The sequence below is a fragment of the Rhinolophus hipposideros genome, assembly GCF_964194185.1.
Source record: "Rhinolophus hipposideros genome assembly, chromosome: 16".
NCBI classification, from domain to species: Eukaryota; Metazoa; Chordata; class Mammalia; order Chiroptera; family Rhinolophidae; genus Rhinolophus; species Rhinolophus hipposideros.
This window is the reverse complement of record NC_138062.1, coordinates 22,989,761-22,998,589: the sequence shown is the minus strand read 5'-3', so window position 1 is coordinate 22,998,589 and position 8,829 is coordinate 22,989,761. Positions and strand designations below refer to the sequence as shown.

The 8,829-nt window shown below is 42.0% G+C and overlaps 1 protein-coding gene and 1 pseudogene across 5 annotated transcripts in view; one reads left to right on the top strand and one right to left on the bottom strand.

Moving 5' to 3' along the window:
• SH3D19 (SH3 domain containing 19) overlaps window positions 1-8,829 on the top strand; it is a 141,784-nt gene that overhangs the window by 31,481 nt on the left and 101,474 nt on the right. The gene's annotated exons all lie outside the window — the stretch shown is intronic.
• On the bottom strand, window positions 6,477-8,183 carry LOC308508950 (serine protease 27-like; annotated as a pseudogene). Its single transcript has 3 exons — window positions 7,856-8,183; window positions 6,914-7,079; window positions 6,477-6,719 (listed from the first exon to the last, which is right to left on the bottom strand). The product of its transcript is annotated as a serine protease 27-like (transcript).

Here is an 8,829-nt window from a genome sequence, read left to right as displayed (position 1 = left end):
AGGTGGGGAGGGGTGTTCCGGGGTGGGGGCGGGGGCTGCCAGCCCAGGCCCGTTAGAGGGCACTGGAAGGAATAGGACCCTGTTCTCTAGCAAGGAAAGGAAAGGTGGACAAGATTCTTTAAAAGCAAGAAATGGAAAAAAGGAAATGAACCCAGTACCTGGCTAATTTTATCTAATTTTTTGTTTTCATCTTTGTTACAGTGTTAGTCATGGAATACAGTACAAGTCAGGTTTTCTGGGAAATAGACTTTAAAACAGATTTGTGTGCAAGGAGTTTATTGGGGAGTGGTCTCAGGATCAGCACCTCAAAGGGGGGTGGAAAGAGGATTGGGCAGAGGGGAGAGTCCATCTGTAATGCGTTTGCAGCAGAGGCCTCAGGCAATCCCACAAGTGTCTCTGGAGCTGGGGTGGCCCTTCAGAGAACTGAGTCAACGCGGCTAGGCACTTGGGCTTCTGTTAACTACTTTTCAGGTTAATTTTTCCTGAAATTAATATTGTAACCTGTGATTTTGTCCTGCTCATTTAATTGAAGAAAAAGATTTATTCACATCACAACCCTCTGTGTGGGTATTCCAATTAACTTATGGTATTCACAGGCCATTTTAACTATTCATACTTAGTCAAACTTATTTAACTATAGCTTTTAAATCAGACCTCAGTTTGAGATTTGCCTTCAAGTCATGTTTGAAGTATAAAGGTAGTCATTTTGCAAAGACACTGTAGCTCTGGACAGGTCTTTCTATTGATTCATCAAAGGGACATTTGACCAGATACTCCTTTCCTTCTGAGGGTTAGTGGTTGTCTTAGATCTTCAGACTTTTGTATCCCTGGACAGATCTGAAGTCAGTGATTAGTGCTCTTTACATGTTAGTTGGATTTCTAGCAGCATCTCTTCTTTTTCCTTTTATTTGAATGTTTTATAAATTTTTTGTTTGTTTTTGGTTTCAGTTTAGTTGGAAATAAACTTTAATGGAAGTAACTTAAGACACCAGTTCCTTGCTCTTAAATTGAAAGTAAAAGAATTAAATAGTTATCTTGCTTTTCCTGTCCAAGCTGTAGTTCAGAGTAACAAAATGTGTGAATCCTGATTTAACAAACCAACTCTAAAAAGACATTTTGATATAACAAGGCAATTTGGTAATGAGGTGGGCATTAGATGGCGTGAAGGAATGATTGTTAATCTTGAGAGGTGTGATAATAGCATTGAATTTTATAAGAAAATGTCCATTTTAAAAGAGAGTTGGAACCTATGAATGCTTTCTAAATCTAAGCTAACCTCCTTTATCTTAATGGAGAAAACTCCTCTGGTTTTCAGCCCACAGCATTTTCTTGGCGATGGCTGCATGACCTTAAACAAGTCATCTTTCTCCTTCCCCCAAGGCCTGTGTTTTACTCTTGTACCATGAAGGCACAGGAACTAGTTGATCTCAAAGATTCTTTATAGATGTAACATTAAATTATGCATTGCTTGTTTATCTGTTCATCTTTCTTTATCTTTGTTATTGCCTTCATTATTCCTCTACACATATTTTCTTACTTTGGGTTTAGCAATCATGAAACATGTTGGGTCTGCCATTTTACTGCTCCCTCACTGCTTCTCAGGTAAGAACGTGCCAAGGAGTTGGAATGGCCACTCATAGACTTTCCTAAAGGTAGCTCTTCTAGCTCTCTGCCTCGTTCATTATGCTCTGTCTCCAGATCTTCAATTCTTTGTTCTCAGATTATTACCCTGTTCTCATTGAAGTTACCTATAAATACCTCTGCTGCACACAATAATTATTAGTTTGGGAAATGACAATATGGTGTTGGTGGTTAAGAGCTTTTTCACTTGCCGTGTGGCTATGGTTAAGTTATAACCTTTCCATCTTTGCAAGACGGGAATGATAATACCCCACAAAATTTTTGTAGGAATTAAATGAAATATAGGGCAAGTATTTAGGTTGGGTTTGGCTTATTTAAGCATGTAGGAATAAATAGTAGCTGCTGTTTCTGTTGTTGTGGTTGAACTAATGTCCCAGTTTTAACTATTAACTTCATTTTGAGCCAACAGGTCATCTTGGGAAGGGCTTAGATTAACGCTGAAGGTGCCTGTAGACCACGCACTACTGACACTTGGGGCCAGATGATTCTGTGTTGTGTGTGTGAGGGAAGCTGACCAGTGCATTGTAGGATGGTAAGCAGAACCCTGGCCTTTACCCACTAAATGCCAGGAGTACCACGCACCCCTAGCTGTGACAACCCAAAAGGCCGTCAGACACTGTCAAATGTCTCCTGGGGGGCAGAACCCCTGCAGAGCAAGGATGCCACTTCAAGGACGCAGTCTTCTCATGAGCACCCTGAGAATAAAACTGAGACAGTAGATTTGCAAGTTTCATAAACTTTCTATCCGTATTTCTATGAAAGGCAAATGAATTCTGTTGTCTCTTTTCTAATTCAACCCATGGAATTCATCTATTATATTGGAAAATGATTAAATGCCTTTTAAACCAGTCTCCTAAGGAACAGCTGATGTCTCTAGTGCCTGTGTGGCAGGCCTGGCTTTTGCCTCTTCTGTCCCCTGGAGCAGTAGAGCCCTGTGCCCTCTTTAAAAGATCCAGTCTGATATTAGTTCTCCAACTCGGACAAGAAACTTTTAGCCCAACTTTTAGTTCCACTAACCAGAATGTCCTGGAACTAGTCCATATACTTGGCATCCATTGAGTCAGGGCCAAGCCTGGACAGCCTTTTAGAGACAACATTATTCCTCTTCCCGGCTCTTGGCCTTATCAGCCAGTCTGCAGTTTCCCTCGCCTGCGCTCACCTTCCCCACAGGTACTGGTCTTGCTCTAAGCTTCATCCTATTTGCCCAGGGCCTACTGCCCTTTAACCAGTCCCCTTTGCAGGAGTTGGTCTTTTTCTTTTGATAACTGGAAGAAAAACATATTCCCCTTTTTATATTTATTCACTTGTACTCATACTAAAGGAATTCTTCCTTATGGTTTTGACAGTTGGCTTTCTATAGTCTGTAGCTCTTATTTTGTTATTCAGAAAACAAGATTTGATATTTTCTGTCTACAAGACACTATGCTGGATGCTGCTAGAAGATCAAGAAGATGAATAGGACAGCAGTTTCTCTTCTCAAGTCTGTTCTTAGGAGAGGTAAATCTGTGTGTACCCAAGTAATTACCAATGGACACTAGGAGCATAGTAAGAGCTATAAATAACTAGAACCAAAGGGTGATGTAATTTTGGCATAGTGTAAGGAAGAGCCTTACTTTCTAACAGTGAATGGAGGTAACTTGGTATAGTGGAAAGAGACAATGTTTTGGAATCAGACAAATCTGTTTAACCAAATATTACCTCTGTGATCATAGGCAAGTTACTTAACCTTTCTAAACCGTAGTTGTTCTGTGTGTATCTGTGTGTGTTTTCATTTGTAAAAGTGGGATAAATAATACCTTCTTGTGTTAGGACTAAATAAGGTATTTAAAGCAACCAGCGTGGTAACTAGCGCATAGGAGGCATAAAGTAAATATAAGTTCCTGCCGTCGTTAGAGACGAGATAAAGAGGAGATGTCACCCTGAGAATCCACTTGGGCAGGTCTTTTCACAGGCAACATGACGTGGCTGAGGTTATCTCAATCTAAGCGCTGGGCCCTTAGCTTTTTAGCTTATGAAATTCAGAGCTTGTTAGAGCTCCTAGAGTAGATCAAATTCAAGTCACTGACTTACTGAATTTAAGACTTGTGTATGAAACCAGAATGTTTTTTGCAATGAGGGCTATTTATTTTCATTATTTAGAATGTTCATTTTCCCCAGTCAGGGTACACCTTTTTTATATAAGTAGGGAAACCAAATTACTAAGTGGTTTTGAAGAGGTTTCGGATCAGAACAAATGGAAGTAGTTAATCTCTACAAGCATTTCACTTACTAGGATGAAATATTCTGTCCTTACAAAAACGAGGTGAAAGAGCCCTTCTCCCTAACAGAACGTGTTTTTCTAAATAAATGTGAAGTTTATATTCATCACACTCAGAGTCTCTCTTAATAGCCTAGGGTATGATGATCACACACAGCAGTATGGCTTTTGCTTTCTGAGATACCATGCCGACCATTTCTTTTCCTAATACTGTTTTTATTCAGTCAGTACGTAATATTGTTGATTAGATTTAAGCTTTCTCAAGGATGATCTCATTTCTGGTATGTTGCTTTGAAATTATACCCAAATCTCCAATTTTAGCTTATTCCTAAAACACATAAGGCCTGTATTAACTTGAATTTTTGGGGTTGTTTATACAGACAACTATTTCATTCCATGTCACCCATTATGTATATATTTTACTTGTAGAGGATTCTGGTGGGCAAAGGATGGGATAGTGCTATGTATTGAAAATAGTTCCCATCTCCCATTCCCAACAGTTGGTTTTCCAGTGCTTCCGTATTAAGAAGTCTAGACGTATTAAAAGTCTATTAAAACAAAGAAACTTACGCTTTGAGCTGAGAATTCTATCGGATTACTTGTAAGGTGCCTTTCAACTATTTTATGATTCTAAAACCTACTTTTATCCCTTTATTGGATTTCTTGGCTCTAGTATCTAGATCCGTCATCTTCTCTCACGTTTTACTTATTTTGAATTCCTCATGTTTAGCTCATCTTTTCTTTTGCTGAAGCATCTTCCACAGCATTAGTTATGCCTTGGTTGCAATTCTGTGATGTTGTCGTCTAAAAAAATCCCAGGGAAACCTTATTAATATGAACAATGTCCTTTTGAGAATAAATTGTAAACATTCTTTGAATCCAGCTTATTATACTTTGTATAATTTCTGCATTTAGGGGAGTTAATTTTTTTTTCAGAGTTCTTACTATTTTCTTTATATGTATGGAAAGCTTTTTAATGGCCCAGATTGAATTTACTTATCTTTATGTAATTACCTTATCTTTATAGTTATTAATGAAAATTTTCATTTTCAAACAATGATTTTATTAGTATTTAATGAAATTGGAGCAAGGGATGTTCACTTTGCTGTTGCTCCTTCCACTGTCTTGCCAAAACTCTTCCAATTGTATTACACTATTTGTCAAATACAGAGCATCCTGTTATTATTTTAATCAGCATCTTATGAAATCCATAAATTAACTCTGCATTGGCCAGTGTCACATCCCATGTTCTTAACCAGTGTGTTTGTACCAGAGGCCCAGGAAAAGGATAGGGATAAAGCAGCCATAAATCTCTTATATGAGACACGTTCTTAGGCTACTCTCTGGTCACAGGATATTGCGAGTTAGAAGTCTCCGTAACAAACTCCTTCTCTAACCCCGATGTACCTGTGAGCACAAACATGCAGGGCTTTCAGTGGGTGGGGTTAATGGGAGACTAAGAAGGCATTCTCCCCTGAATACCTCTGTTTATACTCCCCATGCCTCTGTGTATCTGTGATCACTAAACATGGTCAGTCTCTGCCTCCCAGCTCCTTAGTCTAGACCCTTCCCTTACTCCTTCTATGGAAGGCAGCCGTTACGATGGCCCCAATGAGCCTCACCTCCTGCTCCTCACATCTTATTGACTCACTTGTAAAGAACAGAATACCGTACAACAGAAGTAAGGAGGTGTCAGTTTTGAGATTAGGTTATGAAAGACGGTGGCTCCCATCGTGGGTGTCCTCTCACTTTGTCTTGGATCCCTTACTCTGGGGAAGCCAGCTGCAATGAAGCAGCCCTGCAGAGAGGCCTGTGTGAGTGAGCTTAGAAGCGAGCCCCTGAGACCTGCCACAGACCACGCATGGGCTTGGCAGCAGATAGATCCTCTTCCAGTTGAGCTTTGAGCTGACCACAGCTGGGGCTGGCACCGCAGCAGCCCCTTGAAAGACCCTGAGCCAGAGCTACCTAGCTAGGCTCCCCCTAATTACGGAGAAACGGTGAGAATATATGTGTTTGTTGTTTTCAGTGGGTAAGTTTTGGTGAAATGTATTGTCAGCAATAGATATCTAGTCACACTGCCCTAGGTTCTTCTTGCCTGGCATGCTTCAGCTGAAACTTCCTAATTTTCCAAGGTCCTCCTTTTTTTTCAGAACCCAGTTTAGTCCCAGAGTAGATGGTTTTCATCTTGAATTCAGCCAAGGGCCAACTAATTAACCTCTCTGGACCCCAGCTCCTTTGTCTACAGAATGTAGGGATTGCTTGGGCCAAGTGATTTCCAGATCTTAAAGTTTTAAGCCCTAAAGCTCTGTGCTTCTGTATTTCCCCAGTCTCCAATTTCATTACAAAATTGAATATGAGAAATAATAGTTAGCATCAACCAAACTTTATTCATGTTGGGGATGTTGCTTTCCAGGTTGATTGACCTGGGGGAAAAGGCAACAGCGTGTTAGACTAATGGGGGATATGCTTAGAGGTAGCAGAACTGCGTCTGTCTTGCTGAATCTTCAAAATGCTCAACTTCCAGAGTTTCCCCTTCTCCCTCGTTCTTAATTCTCACTTGAGCTTGGCCTTACCGACCTCAGCCAGTTAGGTTAGCCCCAGGCAGAAGCATAACACGGAGGAGCCCAGATAAATCCAGATGGAGGGTAGCAGAAAAGTCAGTATGCGAGACGGCTGACTTCTCAATCCAGGTTTTGTAGAAATTGATGTTTGTATATACTTCAGGCTCATTGGTTTGGATGCAGTTTGATTCCCAGCTCACCGCTCCTGCCAGGACCCAGAAATCCTCCACTTTACATATCAGGGGATCGCCTCTATTGCCCCGAGGAAAGAGGAAAGGTGGCTAAGCCACACACAGCACAAAGGGAGAGACTGTCTAATTGTTTAGACAAGAGCTGTGGACATGGGCCTTCCAGGCACGCCTGGGTTTACCCAGGAACTCTGAAGATATGAGACGTGGGGAGTACAATGGGGAAGGGAAGTGCTCTGAAAGGTGTCTTCAGGGTGGATCCTTACTGTGCACTGATCCCTCTGCCCCACCGGGAGCTGGGAGCACATCATGGCTTCACTGATAATAGGCTGACTTCACGCAGCAAACTTTCTTTCTGATGGTAGTCACTGCATGTTGGGAGATCAATGGTGGGCACCTTTAGCTCCTTCAGTGCATCAGGTGGCTTCTTACCTGTAAGGTCAACAAGAGTCACGGCCGTCTTAAAAAATTAGAAAGCAGCTTTCAGCCACGGATACAGATTTCATGCCTCTGATTTTCAGGGATAACTCTGACTTTATTCTGCCCCCTATTAGATAGCATTCTGATTTGGGGTTTGAGAGCTAGCCTAAAGGCTGAGTTCCCTGGGTGCGAACAAGGTTGAGGGCAGTTACCCTGCTCAGATAGCACAAATGATAGGAAAAGCTTGTGATTCAGGAAAACCCAAAACAATAAATGATGCGGAATGAAGTTGTTTGGCTTTGGAATGTATTTTTATATTCCAAAGAATATAAAGAGGTGGGTGTAATATACTGAGAAGAATCAAGACAGTCGATACAGAAATGAAGCTCTGTTGCTAGCCTCCTTAACTTCTGAACACATCTTTGTATCTGCGTCCTCTGTCCACCTGCCCACACACACACTACCCAGAAGTGGAGGGAGAACTATACTACTCTTCAGACTGAGAACTATCTTCTCAAAGTTCATTGCCCTGTCCTTTTCTCTTTTAAGGTCTTACCACTGTTGCTAAACAAAAGCAAAAGCAGATACACATAAACAAAGAGATTACAGAAGAAGAAATATGAAGGAGGCAAAGGGAAGGTATAGGGTCAAGGAGAATTTGAAGTCTGCAGTACCTCCGATTAATTGCCTAGAGAGTATAATATATCTAATGCTAGGGGTGAGACAGCGTGTGCGGGGAGTGAATGTCAGCTGAGGAAATAGAGGTCAGAAAATCTACTTATCCTCATATGGGTGTATCCCAGAGCAGCCCCGTCCAGTCACCCAGCAGGAGGTTGAGTTCTTCAGCTGGACTGCCGATGAGGGGAGGCAGATGGGCAGGAGGACGGGGCTAAAAGAAAGGGTAGGCCAGTTCTGCCACAGCAGTGGCTCCAGATGTGTTTCCCTGCAAGTCAGGGCAGGGAATAATCCTGGACACAGGTGTTACCGTTGTTTTGAGTCTGGGCGACCAAAGACCTGAAGTGACCCCAATACTGTGTATTTTCTGGTGTCCTTAGACCTGAGAAGAAGAGAATAACAGATTTCTACTTTGCTGTGGAGTATGATAGCGGAGCCCATAGTTCTTAAGCATTGTTCCTTCGATAAGTGTTGAACATTTCCTGGGAAGATGAGAGTTAGCCATGATCTGGCTCTCGTAGGGCTTTAGGCCTTAGGCATTGTGTGTGTGTGTGTCGTGTCAGAGAGAGAGAAGAGAGAGAGAGAGAGAGAGAGAGAGAGAGAGAGAGAGAGAGAGAGAGAGAGAGAGAGAGAGAGAGGCAACAAACAAGTATCACAGCAAAGCCCATAGTTCTGGAGGTTGCATTCTTCCTCGTTGAAGCTAGAGCACAGTGAGTGATAGGAAACTAGGTCGGGCAGGAAACGGGACCAGACCATATAGGCACTTGTAGGCAATTGTGATGATGACTTTCATTCTTAGTAGAAGGGGAAGGTTTTTTTTTAATCTGATTTAAAGTTTTAAATGAGTCATACTAGCTACTAGGTTGAGAATGGTCGGGGTAGAAGCAGGGAGAGCAATCAGGAAACCGCTGCAATACTTTGGGTAGGAGGTGATGGGGGCATTGGGCCAGGGCTGTGGAAGCAGAAGTGGTAAGGAGTGGCAGATTCTAGCTGCATTTTGAAGGTAGAGCCAGTGGGATTTGCTGATGGGTTCGATGTGAGAGAGGGAGAGGAATCAACAATGACTAAGGTTTTTGACCTGAGCCAC